This window comes from Xenopus tropicalis, chromosome 5 (assembly GCF_000004195.4).
Source record: "Xenopus tropicalis strain Nigerian chromosome 5, UCB_Xtro_10.0, whole genome shotgun sequence".
NCBI classification, from domain to species: Eukaryota; Metazoa; Chordata; class Amphibia; order Anura; family Pipidae; genus Xenopus; species Xenopus tropicalis.
In genome coordinates, this window is record NC_030681.2 from 55,969,523 (window position 1) to 55,986,715 (window position 17,193).

Consider the following 17,193-nt stretch of genomic DNA (forward strand, 5'->3'; position numbering starts at 1 on the left):
TAGTTTAGCTGTGCAATTAATGTTTTTTACGGACATAAGCAAGCAATCAAACATTAATTAACTTAAAATGCAATGACACTACTAAAATGCTAGAAAACGAGTGAGAATGCAATGAAGTTACTGAAATAAAATAAACATGATTGCCTGGTGTGGCTATTTTAAACATTAATCACACTGCACAATTAAACCGCTTAGGACAAAACCACTAAATGATACAGTAAATGCTTTGTTTATAACATAAAATTACATTCAAACAGCATTGCAATATATAGCAAACTTTAGAAGCACCTAAAGAAAAACACTTGCAAGAACCCTATACACCTCCCAAACAGGCATGGTACAGGAACAGCTTCTGAAAAACATCTCTAAAAATTCTGCAAATTTTCCTGTGAAATTTCAACCCTTTATATCCACTTCTATGGACTTTCCGTAATTATACCAGGCATAGAAATAAAACGTAAATTGACACAGCCCTTTGCAGACACTAGTAGAAATAAATTAAAAGGTGCAGCCTTTCTGAAATCTTTTGAAACAATGAAAAAAAGTTCATCCATTCTCAATAGCTGAGAGAACTGGCTGTTCTCAGTGTTGGGGCTGGGGTTAAAAGTGTATGTATGACTATGTACATGTATGAAAACTTTTAGAGAAGTACTTTAGACTAATCTGATTTAAAACATTCTTAAGGATTTTTAATTCTTTTTACATATAATAGTGATGTGAAGGGTTGGCTGAAACGCACAGGTTTGGCCCAACATCTACACAGCTTTCTCGTGAGTTGGTTTTGGCTGAACTTTACCATGCGGCAACCCTGCCTGCAACCATACTATGAAACACTTTCACCTTGAGACTTCGCTATTTATCAATCCTTGCCTGCATGTCCCACCCCTTTTGTGACATCAGAGGGGGCAGGGCAGGTACTGGTCTATAAATACCAAGACTCCTCATCTTAGGGTTACCTACAGATCGGATCCAAAGGATTATAGGCAATACTCCCTCAATTTCATTAAAATGCCTTTATTGTCACAATACGGGCAGCAGCAACGTTTCAAGCCTGATTGGTTCTTTATCAAGCTAACAATCAAGTGTATGTGTTCTCCTTATATCCTGTATAACTGTCCAATTAAGTCTAACTGTTTCATATGGCTCAGCTCAATCAAGCCAGTGGCTGATACAGTATATAGTACAGGTATGGGACCTGTTATCCAGAATGCTTGGGCATGGGGTTTTCCGATAAGGGGTCAGATCTCTAACCTTAAGTCTAATAAAAAAATTATTTTAACAGTAATTAAACCCAATAGGATTGTTTTGGCTCCAATAAGGATTAATCATATCTTAGTTGGGATCAAGTACAAGGTACTGTTTTATTATTACAGAGAAAAACCAAATCATTTTTAAAAATGTGAATTATTTGATTAAAATGAAGTCTATGGGAGATGACCTTTCCATAATTCAGAACTATCTAGATAAGGGGTCTTGTACTTAAAAGTTTGTTCAGTTAATTGGAGATAAGATTCAATGTTGATAATTGCAAGGTCATGCACCTGGGAAGTAAAATTAATTATGCCACTTATACCCTTAATTGGACTATGTAGGTAAATCCTTGATAGAGAATGACCTGGGGATTCTTGTAGATAACAAACAAGCAATGTCAGTCACCAGCTGCAAGTGCAAAAAAGGCTCTGAGCTGTATTAAAAGGGGTATTGATTAGCAGAATGAGACCATAATTGTTTCTTTTAGAAAGCAATGGTAAAGCCCCATCTAGACTATGCAGTGCAGTTTTGGTCTACAGTGCTCAAATGTGTGATTATTTGAGTTAGAGTTAAAAAAAAAAAAAAAAGGCAACTAGGTTAGGGGTATGGAAAGTGTCAGATATCAATAAAGGTTGGCAAGGTTGGGATTGTTTCAATGAAAATGTATAGACATCCCTCTTTCTGTGGTAACACTGAAAAAATAAATTATAAATTAATTTAAAAAAAAACTCAAATTGTACTTATACACAATAAGGTTTTTCAATACATCAACAATTAGGAAAGTGTCATGTTGGGACTAGGATTGTTTACATTGTAGGAAGTGCTTTATTGGAAATATTATAACTATATATAAGGGGGTCATATTTTGATGCTTTATTTACTAGTAGTTCCTTTCAGCAGACACAAGGGCTTTTACTGAGATACAAAAAAGGAAATTCCAACAATATTCACAACAATAAGAGCTGTGAGTTTGTGAAATTCCATTCTTGCAATGGTTCTACTGACAAATTAGGTAGCTTCAAGAAGGCCATCTAATGATGGCTTTTAGCAAGTTAGAAAATGCAGGGATATTGAAATTAGCTAGTTGATCCATGGACTACTCCTACTGCCATCACCATGTCTTTTTTTCAACCTCAATTACAAGGTTACTATGATAAATACTTGGATACAACATAGAACTATTTTTATCCAAACTTTGAAGGCACCCACAATAAGAATAGTCGCAGCCCCTGCAAAATGAATATACTGCTTCTCAAAAGTTTCCTAACAGTGAGTTAGCTCCACAAACCCATATATTTTTGGCAACTACACTTTGAAGAATTCAAAATGGGTACATATTTATCTGTATACTTAACACCCACACAATTGAAATTGGATTTATAAATTTTGCGATTTTTACAAAATACACTTGACAAAACTATTTTACTGATTTAGACAAAAGAGAGCCTTTGTAATGTGATATATATGTGATACTTTTAATGATTAACTACATTACAAATCCAGTTATATAGTCTCTGAGACTTCTTAAGACTGGCTGTTTTACAAAATGAAAATACTGAACATACCTACATGTACAGAATCTAAAATTCATAGTACTCCCTGAATCATATAAAGTGGTTTTTGACCCTACTTATAACTCTATTTTAGAGAAAATTGGCCTTGGAAGTGACTTTGCTGGAATCAAACATAAAAACATTTATTGTATTGTACCAATGAAGGAAAAATCCTCAACTTAACCCAGAATTATTATTGTAATTTTTTTTATATATTTATTGTTGTTGAAAGCATATAAGGACAAGAATAATGCGGAGACAGATGGTCATTGTATTCTTATTTTCCAAAACCACCTTACTTTATGTCTCAAAATAGAAAAACATTTTTAAACGTATGTTAAAAACTATTTCAACTATCCAGCAACACTGAAGATATATTTCACTAAAGGTACCCATCTGTTTAATAATGCACAAGAGGCATTACAATTTGTCAACAAGATGATATCTAATTCAAATACTAAAACCACTTTAAAACCATTAATTCTGAAAAGAAAAATGAAGAATATATCTCAAACAAGACGCAGATCCATATCTCCTATCAAATGTAAAAATACAGGAGAGGATATAATATATTGCAAAATTCAGTCATAATTGATCTAGAGTTTCATATATCAAATGTTATTGAATTTCTTTTTTTTATTTCTTTTTATTAAATTCGTTATGTTAGTGGGAGACCTTTCATTTAGGTTCTCCCCCATAGTGAAGAGTGGAAACAGTGGTGAGAGGGAGGCCTCATCTAGAAAAAAAAAAGAAGGCACTAAAGATGTTCATGCTCAGTGCTCAGTGAAATCTCTTAAACTACTTCTCTTTGCCATATATCTTCATATTTAGATATGTCAAACCTCAATAAATATTTTTTTGAATAATTTCATGGAAAGTTAATGCCTCCATTATTACATTAAAGGGAAAAAAGTTCTCCTGAAACTAAAAAGATTAAATGCAGATGTTACAATGATTTAGGAAACTAATTTAAATGACAAAGAAAACCACAAATTACAAAGAGTTGGGTGCAGTCCCCTAGTGACCAACTGTGAAGAGTTTGGGATCCTGGTGTTAATACTGTGAGAATGGCAGCAGGTTGAATTTCAATACTGAAAGTCAATAGGTAAAATCTGACTGGCTGTGGGTGGGTCCACCCACTTCTAACCTTAAAGGGGTTACCCGGTGACTAACTCTGCAAAGTTTGGGGACCCTGGTATTAATATTTAAAGAATGGCCCTGGGGACCCTGGTATTAATATTTTAAGAATTTGCCCACTTTTCTAAACTTGAACATAGTCTCCCAGTGAAAAACTGCAAATTTGGGGACCCTGAAATTAAACATTTGAGAATGGCAGCAGTTAAAATTTTCCCACTGAAATCATTTAATAAAAATGTGGTTGGTTGTTGGTGGCTTTGCCCACTTTTTCTAACCTTGAATATGTAGTCACCCAGTGACTGACTGTGTCAAAGTTTGGAAAACCTTGACATAAATTGTGTGAGAATGTAAAACAATGACATTCATTGGATAAAACCTGATTGGCTGTTGCTGGCTCTGTCCACTTTTACTAACTTTGACCTGCAATTCACCAGTGATGAGTTTGGGGGCGCTGGTATTAATACTGTGATCTGTAATCTTTTTATTCAGGCTGACCCCATGACTACGTGTGATTCATGTTTTGTGAGTGTAGCCTCAAAGCTGTAAGAGAGGCAGCAATTTAAATTTCCCCATTGAAAGTCAGTGGGTGAAAATTGATTGGCTGCTGTTGGTTCTTCCACTTTTGGGCATTCAACAAATATCGCCTTTTCATTTGGGTTGACACCCACTTTGGGTTGTCCAACAAAAGTCGCTGTTTTATTCAAGGTGACCCCATGATTATCTTATTCAAGTTTGGTGAGTGTAGCTTCAGTGAGAGTGGCAGCAGTTTAAAAATCTTCCCTGTCAAAGTCAATAGAAAAATTGGGATGCTAAAAAAAGACAGAGGATGGTATTGCTTAGAAGAGCACAAACTACCTGCTCTGCTATAGGATGAAGAAGTGTGGAGAGTTTGGGTGCTGTACACCAAAAAATGTAGAAGAAGTGCTTAGAAAATGGGGGGGCGCTAAGAATAAGAAGCAAAAGAATAAGCTGAAGTCAAAAAATAGTATATTGGTTTTTCAAACCAACATAATGACATTTTGAGAATAGTATACTCTTTTGAAAAGTCTGCATTCTTCTCAAATGGACATGGCTCTCGTTGTCAGATTGTTACATTTTTGTTTCCATTTATTTGTTAAGTAAATCCCTGAATACTCAGATAAAAGATATGAGAGTCTGACCATGCTCCTTAAAGGAACAGTAACACCAAAGAATTATAAAGTGTATCCAAGTAATTAAAATATAATATACTGCTGCCCTGCACTGGTAAACGGTATGTGTTTGCTTCAGGAAGACTACTATAGTTTACATAAATTATATACTGTATACCATGGGGGCAGCCATTTAAACTGGAAAAAAGAAGAAAAGGCACAGGTTACATTGCAGATAAACTCTGTAGAATACAATAGTGTTTTATATGTTATCTGTTATCTAATTTTCTTCTTTTTCCAGCTTAAATGGCTGCCCCCATGGCTACACAACTGCTTATTTATATAAACTATAGTAGTGTTCCTGAAGCATACACACCAGTTTTACCAGTCCAGGCCAGCTAACACTTTAATTTTTTGGTGTTACTGTTCCTTAAGGGCAAAGTAATATGAAGCCTCCGCCTGCAGAGAAAATGCTTCATGTGACTTTGCCCTAATTGTTTCTCTTCTAGGAAATCTTTCTGCCCTCAGAAATTTGTTTCTTTAGGAAAATATAGAACATAAACATAATCCTCAAACATGAAAGTTATGCAAGGGTATATAATACCTCAATTAAATCAGAGTTTTATAGAGCAGGCAACAACAACCCATTTTTATAGATAGGTCAACCAAAAATGTCTCTACCTGAGTAAACAACTAAGTGATGATTATTATAATTTCAAAAAGAATCAGCATCAAAAAGTAAAAATAAATGATTGGTTCAAAACAAAGACCAATTTCTTCAAAAATTAAAAGAGACATATCATATAAAAATTAAGAATGTACTCATGAATTATACTCCTCTAGATATAGGAGGATTATGCTTAAAACAGTTGTGTTTCGGGTTGATATATTGAGAAATTCCACCAAAACCCCACTAGTCCACCCCACCTGTTCTACTTCCTGCTGGCTGAATTCTCTGGATGTGCAGGGGAGCCGGCGGCTCTCAGTACACAGCACTGTAGGATAGGAACCAATCAGCAGCTAGGCTGACCTGATAGGGAACCGAAGCCTGTCTTTGCTTGTGTGAGTGCATTGGCTATCACCCTCCTGCTGTGCTTCTGGCAGGGACTGTTAGGACACACCCACCCTTCATTTGATACATGGACAGAGAACTGATAGGATCTATAGGGAGCTACAATGAAAGAGCCATTTTTATAGATAGGATCCATTTTTAGCCCAAAGTGAAACCAGCACCATATATTATTTATTATTGGACTTTATTTAAACAACTGATAAAACATGAAGTTTCAGAATTAATCCCAGCAATAACAATAAAAAATAAAATAATTTAACAAATGAAGACTATTATGAAACTCTTTATATGTCTTCCAAGTCAGATGTGTTTAAGAGAGATTATTTTCGATGGCTGTCTGATTCTTAATATGAAATGCTTAATGCACCTGTTACAACAGGTCTTGGGTGTTTTTCATGGGTGGGGTAGTTTTATAAAAGGGCGATCAAGTACTAAATTAGATTTTAATTAATGCAATAACATTAATAACATGCCCCTTGTCACCTTTAATGGTTATTTTAAAATCACTTATTAGAGCTGTAATGTCTATAGCATAATTCCAATGAAATTAGAGCTTAATAAAGTAAAACTCCCCTACTCTCCATTCATTTCTATATGATTTTTAAAAGTGTATTTATCAATGGGTAAAAGTTAGAGTTCATCTGATAAATGCACTTGTTTTCTAATGACTTACTAAACATCTTGGAATACCCACAAAAATTGCTTTAAAAAAGTTTTTGGTCTATTGCAGGAATTTTGAACATTTTTTGATTATAAAGTAACTTTTGAAAAAACTGATATGCTATGCTGAACCTTTGTGGGTATATGCCACAAAACCTGATACTTGAGCCAAATTAAAAAACATCCAGTCAAATCAATTATTTGGGTATAAATTTGCCTTCAGACCCAACTAGACCTTATCAGTAATTCTAACCCCTGTTAAAAGTGTATTATATCATTGTATAATGGATAAAATCGCCAGTCAACCTAAAAGAAAGAACAATAATATTATTATACTTGTGTCAAAAACTGTCAAGCTTTAGGTTTTACTTTATTATCAAGATTTCTGGTATATCTTCAATGCCTATACTGACACAATGTATGATTTTTTTGTTTTGTTTTTACAAAATCTAATTAAAAAATATGAAAAGAAAAAGTGCACATTATCATCTACATAGGCAATTCTGAATGTGGTGTAGGTGAAAGTACCTGGAACAGTCTAATCTCAGAATGCAAAACAAATAATATATGAATATAAATGATAGGCAATATCACATATGAAAACCTTTCGTTGGTGCACAAAACAATCTTATATGTGTTCAAAATTTATACCATACCAAAGAGGACAGAGAAAGTTAAATCTCCTCTGAATAACTGCCCAATGGTGCAAAATATGTTAGGAGGAAGGAGCTCAGGGACCATGATGCACTGAGGTAACTCTGTCCTTTTGCATAAATTTGCTATTGCAAACAGTCCACAGAATAGAGTCACTGAATATTGCCAGAAAAGAGAACGATAGAGCAACAGCAAGGGAAAATATAGCCTCACCTTTTGACATGAGCCTATTCAGCTGGGCTCATTAAAAAAGTGCATAAAGATTGCCTATTGACTGACACATTATCCAACCAGCAGCAGAAGGTGTGTAATTCATGTAGTCCCAGTGCAGCAAATGAGTTATGAAGTGGAAGAGTTACTAGTACCTCTCGATTAATAAAAAAAAGATAAATTTTTTAGGCTAATGGAAAAGTTTTTCTGACCTATGCTACTGCCATTCAGTTTGAAAATACACCCTGCACACATAGGGTGGATATCTTTCCAACAATGCTCATTTTTATGTTTTTGGGCTGAACTCTACAACATGTTGTTATGGACAGATGGTTGTCTAAAATAATTTTTAACTGTGTATAAAATTTAAAATTTTGCCTTTTAAGTTCATTAAAGTATGACAGGTCCGAATACAAAAAAATGAGTATTTTTTCTAAAGTTTACAACTTTTGTGTGTTTTCTGCGATATATTCATTAATTTGCGCAACTTTTACATACTTTGCAACAATTTGCCAGACAAAATCGTATTTGTCGCAACAAGTACCAAAGTTTCGGATTCATTCAAGTTTCGGTATCGTGACTTTCCTTGGGCCAGATTGGAGCTGCAGAGTGCCATTGGGTCCTATGGGAGGCTTCCAAAAACATGCACAGAAGGTTCAAAGTCAGAAAGGCTTTCTCGCTGTTTACGATCATTCAGATACAAAAATTTTGGCATTTCGGATTGGCATTTGCAAACAATCGTTTCAATACAAAAATTTTGGATCGTAAGATGCAAACATCAGAAACTATCGGATTTGGTTATTCGGATTTGTACTTTAATGAATCTGGCCCTTAGTGTCATAAGTTATAATTGGTGCTTGGTCATTTCTGTCACATGACTCAATGGAACTTGTTTTATAATGAACAATTCCCTCCATTGTAAAATATGTTACAATTTTTAAAAATAAGCAGATATAGTCATTTACATGGTATTTGCAATTTGGTTTAACTGCAAATACCATGTTTAATTGTTTTTAATATATCTGTTGTACTGGTAGTGCTGCAATAAGTATCTTCACTCTGCCAGCCAGGGGACTCACACAGCAGGGAGGTGCTGGTTTAGGCAGAGAGGAGAGAAGTAAGGATCTATGCAGCACTACATTTGCAGGTAAATATTATATAGATATTATATAATCATTTTTTTTTTAATTAAATCAAACAGCAAATATAATGTACATATATCTCCTTATTTTTAAAAAATTGTGATAAAGGTGAACCACCTAATGATTCACATTTTTGCCAGGCTTTGCTGCAAAAAAATGCCCCTAGACTCTAATGCAGAGATCCCCAACCCTTTTTCCCCTTGAGCCACATTCAAATGTAAAAAGAGTCGGGGAGCAACACAAGCATAAAAAAAGTTTCTGGGGGTGCCAAATATTGACTGTAAATGGCTATTTTGTAGCCCCTATATGGACTGGCACACTACATTAAGCTCTGTTTGGCAGTACATCTTGTTTTTATGCCCCCAAAACGTTCCTCCAAGCCAAGAATTCAAAAATAAGAACCTGCTTTGAGGCCACTGAGAGCAACATCCAAGGGGTTGAGGAGCAACATGTTGCTCAATAGCCACTGGTTGGGGATCACTGCAATGGATGCAAAAAAGTCACACATTAAAAAAAAGTCAAAAGTGAAAAAAGGCATATTGACTTCAATGAATTTTGCAAATTTTTGTCACTTCATGATTTTACGCATCATTTAAATGATCAATAAAGTTAATATGACTTATTTGAAGCATTTTTACAAAGTGCTTTATTCAACCACATTCTTTACTCATTACAAAACAAATGCAATTATTTACCAGTCTGAAAATCGTTGTCTCAGTGAAATTTGTAATTCCATTCGATTTTTTCTGTTCTTCTATTGTTATAGGAAGCACTATTTTATGAAGCATGCTTAACGTTGTCTTTTGAGATCTGTAAACATTGCAGACTTGTTTACCAATTCATTATGTTTATACATTTCTCAGAGAAAATCACAATCCAAGACTTTTGATGCAAGAAAGACATATACAGAAAAAACATTGTGAGATTAGTGAGCATAGAAAAACTAAAAACTTTATGGATTTATGGATTTTGTTTTACATTTTAAGAATGGATGATAATCCGAAGCTTAAAGAAATCTTGAAGGTTAAAAAAACAACTAATAATTAGCAAGTATGATCATAACAGTAGTGTTTAAAAAAAATGCAACCCATTTTGGCTATGAAAATAGAAAATATGTTGTTTAGTTTCACCATTGCATCAACTTGAATGGCAAAATATATTGTGCTGTGGATTTTGAATCAAGGGTTAGGGCGAGGTCAGGCGAAGCCCTAACCCTTAAAGACTATGGCAACTGCCTGTGTGTGGGCACACAGAACGGAGCGGATCAGAGTTCAGCATGGAAAACATGAAAGCAAACTTTTTCCAGGCCGACCTCTGATCCACTTCACTCTGTGTGCCCACACTCGGGTTGCCATAGTCTTTAAAGCAGGCACACACAGAATCGTACAGAAGCGGATCCACTTCTCTCAGCCTGGCAGAAAAGAGCATGGCTGAAAGAAGCAGATATATGCTTTGTCTGACCTCGCCCTTGTGTTGAATCCTGCCTTTCAGCTTCGTACATTAGGTTGGCAGGGTCTTTCCTTGTTGCGTAATATGCTTTTCTCATGGGGATCATGACCTAAGAAAAGCTCTTGCATGACAAAAACAGCCGTGTCTTTTAATTTTTTAAGCGCAAAAAACTTGAATCAAGAGAAAAAAATCAAACTTCTGAGCAGTGCAGTATTATACCCTATGGCGCAGCATTTGCAACTCTCTAAAAGTCAGATGCAAAACCTATGACTGATGGCACCCTAGGGGGCTGATTTATCAAAGTCTGAATTTCGGACTTTAAAAAATACGAGTGGTAAAAAAATCGTATTAGATCCAAAAATTTCAGATCACATCATGGTCGTACGAAAATATTGTGGTACGATCCGAAAGTTCAGAAATTCTCACATCTGAACGATCGTAAAAGGTGTGACAAACTTTCTGACTTTGAACCTTCAGTGCATGTTTTTGGAAGCCTACCATAGGACTCAATGGCACTTTGCAGCTCCAACCTGGTCAAAGGAAAGTCACGATACCGAAGCTTAAATGAATAACAAAAATGTTGTACTAGTTGTGACAATATGATTTTGTCACACAAATTGTCGCAAAGTACAAAAAGTTGCAGAAATTAACAAAAAAAAAACAGTTCTAAAACTTAGAAAAAAAACAATTTTTTTGTATTCGGACTCAATCGTACATTGATAAAAGGGTCCCTAGAAGATTAGTGGCCCATGAGTGACTAATCTCCTGCAATGCTTTTCAACTGAAAATAATAAATCGACAGTGGTAAAACATGTGTCACCTTGGTTTCCCAAAGTTTCCTGGATTGGAAACGATCATTTTGCGACTTTTTCGTATTATTTGCGATTTTTTCGTCGCCGTTACGACTTTTTCGTAAATTGTCGCGACTTTTCCGTAGCCGTTACGACTTGCGCGAAAAGTCGCGACTTTTTCGTAGCCGTTCCGATTTGCTCGTATACTGTCGCGACTTTTTTGTATTGATCGCTCGTAAACGGCGGGCAAAACTTTCAGACTTTGCATGATTTTGGAAACCTCTCATAGGACTCAATGGCACTCTGCAGCTCCAACCTGGCCCAAGGAAAGTCACGATACTGAAGCTTGAATGAATCCGAAACTTTCGTACTCGGCGTGATGGCTACGAAAAAGTCGCGACAATTCGTGCAAGTCGTAACGCTACGAAAAAGCAGCGACAATTTGCGAAAGAGTCATAACGGCTATGAAAAAGTTGCGACAATTTACGAAAAAAACGCAAAATACCGATCATTATGAAAAAAACGCATTTGGACGCTTTTCAGGCGATCGTGGATTAGTAAATGTGCCCCCTAGTGTGTCATCAATCTAACACTGTAAGTGATTTATGGATAGCCACAGCAGGCACAAACTTTCAGAATTCACTATTTACAGAAGGATTCATGGCATGATGTGCATCTAATGTATAGTATTTTAAGCCTCTTAAACGCACCCATTAAAATGCATTGTTGTTGTGACAACAATCAACCTTGTAAAATCCAGGAAAATTAAAAATGAGAATTAAAACTGAGGGATCACTGTATGTTTTGTGAACCATTTGTGAATCCATTGAGTTCAACTTTTTTTTGTCCAAACAAAACCAACCTAACTGCTATCTGATCTTTTGTGTAGCGCATACAAGGGGCATGGGCAAAAATGTTCAAACTACACACTTGTGTTAATGGGTAGCCCCAGACAAATAACTTGTACGGGGCTCCAAGAATTCAGATAACAACCCTGATTGTGATTATGGGATCACAGGGACATCTGATTTTGCTTTTTTGAAATTCTTAGCGTGTTATTTCTATGCATCTACACTTGTTTACATTCTTTCATCACCAATTCCTGGAACATATCTAGCGTCAAGGAGTTGGCCTACAGGTTAAGCGAACAGCCTTTGATGTGGGATCTCATGCTAAAGACTGTGGTTCCATTCCCTGTGGCAACTCCTTGTGAGCCTGTTAACCTGTCCTAGCATACTAAGTAAGCCTATAATGGCTGCCTTGTTTGCTATAAAGAGTCCCGTGGGAGAAAAGTGCTATATAAATGATTCCCTTTTTAAAGGATTCTAACTGGGCGGATCAAAATTACTCCCTTTAATGAATCTTCATGGTAGTTGTGAGTTCATCACATTGCTAGTGTTTTCTGATTGCTGATTAACCCCACACACTGTACCTGGAATGGCCTCTGTTTCACTATCTTTGTCCCATTCTCACACCTCATCCACATAGTACATAGTGCATAGAACATACTGTATATGTATACTGTACCTTGTATAGAGAGTAACATAAGATCTAGTGAGCATGTTTAATATAACATTCCATTGTGCAAGTATTTTTCCTCTTTGCAGAAAATAGGGGTTAGTGTACTATGCAAGCCCCTAGGGAACCTGGATGTTTTTTTTTTAATAAAGGAATGCAGTTTACGGAGTTCTTCTAACTTATGCATTAAGCATAACCTTTCCTAGGGGGTCACCCATAGATAACAACAACATTTAATTCACCTAGAGTAACATGGATGAATCACAGTGTCAATATGGATAGATCACTCATCTCTATTGTATCCTCTCTGATAACAATCTGCTCACATTTCAACTCTCGCTAACTCCCTCTGCTGCCCCCCAAACATGCACATACCGAGACCTGCAATCCCTAAACACGTCACATCTCTCTTCTTCCTTTGACTCTCTTCACTCTAACATCCTAACTGTCTCTGGTCCTAATCAGGCTACCTCTGTCTACTACCGCACACTCGCCACTGCCCTTAATGAGCTTGTTCCTGCCAAGACAAAACGCATGAGGCCCAAATCACTCCAACCCTGGCACACTGTTCATACCAAATCCCTCCAAAAACAGTCACGTACACTTGAGCACCACTGGTGCAAATCAAGATCAGAATCAGATTTCTGCAGCTACAAATCTGCTCTGCACTCCTATAATACCACCCTCTTGCCAAGCTAAACAAACCTACGTCACTGCACTCATTAACTCCCTCTCTAAAAAACCTGCACAACTCTTCTCTACCTTTACCTCTCTGCTGTCCCCTTCTCCACCTCCTCTATGTGTTACGGTCACTGCTCAAGCCATTGCAGAGCACTTTAAAAATAAAACTGACACCATCCGTAGTGACATTGCACAACTTAATCCCCATAACTATTCACCTCCCTCCCTACATGCTACCCAGTCTCTCCTTGGCACCTTATCCCCAGTGACTGAAGAGGAAGTCTCAAAACTTCTGGCTTCCTCTCACCTTACTACCTGCCCACTTGATCCCATTCCTACCAAACTTTTACGCAATGCCAACCCGTCTTATCAAAGCCTTAACTCATCTATTCAATCTCTCGCTCTCTACTGGAATCTTTCCCTCCCAACTGAAGCATGCACTTGTAACCCCCTCCCTTGATCCCTCCAATCCTGAAAAAACCCTCTCTTGATCCCTCCAATCCTAGTAACCTCCGACCTATCTCTCTTCTCCCATTCATCTCCAAACTGCTCAAGCGCCTAGTTTACAACCGGCTGACGCTATTCCTCTCTGACAACAACCTCCTGGATCCCCTACAATCTGGTTTTAGACAACAACACTCCACCGAAGCTGCTCTAACCTGACTAACATATGACCTATCGGCTAAAGCCAAAAATCACTACTCCCTACTAATACCTCTCGATCTCTCTGCTGCTTTTGACACTGTGGATCACCCTCTTCTCCTCCAGTCTCTCCGCTCTCTTGGCCTTCGTGACACTGCCTTATCCTGGTTTTCATCTTATTTCACAGATCAATCCTTCAGTGTCTCTTACAGTGGGGAATCGTCTTCTCCCTTGCCTCTTTCTGTCGGGGTTCCTCAAGGCTCTGTCCTTACTATTTTCTCTCTATACCTCCTCACTTGGCAAATTAATCAATTATTTTGGCTTTCAGTACCACCTCTATGCTGATGATACTCAGATCTATCTTTCCTCTCCTAATCTTAACCCAGAGCTTCTAACTTGTGTCTCTTCCTGCCTGTCCGCTATCTCCACTTAGATGTCCCAACGTTACCTTAAACTAAACCTCTCCAAGACTGAATTGGTTCTCTTTCCCCCATCCAACGCCCACATTGTTCCCGAGGTATCTATAAAGGTTAACAATTCCACCATCACCCCATCTTCCCAGGCCTGGTGCCTTGGGGTTATCCTTGACTCTGCCCTGTCCTTCACTCCTCATATCCATTCACTTATCAAATCATGTCACTTTCACCTAAGAAATATTTCCAAAATACGATCGTTTATCACCCAAGATGCTGCCAAAATTCTTATTCACTCTCTTATAATATCTCCCCTGGACTACTGTAACTCCCTATTAATTGGCCTTCCCCTCCAAAGACTGTCCCCTCTCCAGTCCATAATGAATACTGCTGCCAGGCTCATACACCTCTCCAACCGCTCCTCCTCTGCCATGCCACTCTGCCAATCCCTGCACTGGCTTCCCCTACCATCCAGGATAAAATTCAAACTAATGACTCTCACATACAAAGCAGTTCATAACTCTGCCCCACCCTACATCTCTGAACTTATCTCTAGGTACCATCCAACCCGCTTGTTACGCTCTTCTACTGACCTGCTCCTCAACTCCTCTCTCATTCCCTCCTCACACACTCGCATTAAAGATTTTGCAAGGGCTGCCCCCCTTCACTGGAATTCGCTCCTACAAACTATCAGACTTTCTCCCAATCTCTCTGCCTTCAAGAGATCTCTAAAAACGCATTTATTTAGAGAAGCTTACCCTAATCTTGTTTAAAATAACCTCAGTGTGCCGCTAAAAGCAATAACCTGTGCCACACCTCTCACAACTCTGTCATGCCCATTCCCACACCTTGTGTCTCAACCCTTTCTCCTTGTAGATTGTAAGCTCTTTTGGGCAGGGCTCTCTTCACCTCTTGTATCGGTTATTGATTATATGTTACTCTGTATGTTCAATGTATGAAACCCACTTATTGTACAGCGCTGTGGAATATGTTGGCGCTTTATAAATAAATGTTAATAATAATAATAATAATAAATTTTAGGTGAAATAAATGTTGATGTGATATATGGTTGATCACTTGGAGGGGGTATACTGACCTATAAATAAATTGAGCAAACATTATTTCATTACCACTTGTTAACTAATTTAATAAGGTTATTGTGGGGGTTATGTAATAAAAGGTACTAAATTTCCCAAGGGGCAGTAACCAATAGCAACCAATCAATTCATGGTCTCCTGCACCATTTCTATAGTGTAAACAACCCCAACTTGGCCAGTCTTTCTTCAAAACTGAGACTTTCCATACCCTTGACCAACTTAGTTGACCTGCTTTGGACTCCAACTCTGCATTGGAGACCAAAACTAAAAGTTCATATGATAGATGAGATTTTTCCAGTAAGGGGGTTAAATGACATTCTCCTCTTAAGAATCTATGCCCCTTTTAATACAGCTGAAAACCTTATTTGCCCTTGAAGCTGCTAACTGGCATAGCTTGCTACAGCCAAGTTTATTATCTACAAGATATAATCCATAATAGGTTTGCCTAGTGCAGTCCCATTAAGGGTTTAAGTGGCTTGCATATTTTTACATTCCAGGGACATAACCTTACATTTATCAGCACTGAATCTTAGCTTCCCAGATTTCCAGTTTGTCAAGATCCTGCTGCAAGGATACCACATACTGGATGGAATTAATTGTGCTGTATTGCTTTGTGTCATCTGCAAATACTGATACTTACAATACCCATCCCTAAGTCATCAATGAACAAATTAAAGTAGACCCAATAGAAAGACCTTAGTTTAGAAAGCAGTCCTTTATGGGGCACTGTATCAGTCTAAACCGATCACATTTACTGCAACCCCATTGTCTAACTTTTAACTAACTTCACCCTGAAAAGCAATTTGACCGACATCTTATCCTTCACAAAGCCATACTGATTTATTACTTATAATGGCATTTTCCAGAACATAATCTTCAATGTTATACCTTAGCAAGTCTTGCAATAACTTGACCACCACAGATGTCAAACTTATGGACATATAATTGCCAGGCTGAGACTGTAATCTCTTTTTAAATATTGCAATTGCATCAGATTTCCCGCAGTTAATAGGTATTATACCAGATGAAACCAAGCAAGAGAAAATATGAAAAAGAGGCCTGACTAAAACTGAGCTAAGCTCTCTAAGTACCCAGGGGTGTATTCCATCGGGCCCTGGTGCTTTGTTCACATTTTGAATAAATCTTTATTTTCATACCGCTAAATTAACTGAGCTAAACCATCTGTGTCTCTACTGGATAAGTCTTGAGTCTTGAAACTGTGTCTCTTTAATTGTATACACCAAAGAAAAAAAATGGATTCAGTTTTTTCTGTATCTTTTATTAAAAAAACATTATTTGATGGATCCACACTATCAGCCTGAAGTTGCACAAAGTTTCCCCCTGCAGGCAACTTCACGCAACTTTGGAAAAAGAAGTTAACACTACACAAGGGGTTTTGTTACTACGGTATGTAACCTAGCGTAACAGCTGTCAGCAAATTAAGTTAGTCAGCTAGGTAATAAGCAAATACACTGGTCAGCTGATAGGAAAGGTTATTATTGGCAGGCAGATTAATAAGACACCAGTGACAGTGGCCATGCAGGAAAATAAGGGTGCCAAATGCACTCAGCTGCCCTGGGGCTGTCATTGTGAAGAGGATCTAGGTCAGAATATATTTTTGCACAAAAATTACTCTAATTCTAACCTCTAATTCAAGAGTAAAATAGGCCGAACAACTCACGATTGTGGTTTTCAAAAAAATATGGACCAAAACTCAAAATAACCGAAAGTCTGTTTATGGGTAATGGCTGTTGTGGTTAAACTTCTCCATGAAACAGGAAATCCCCCTGCCA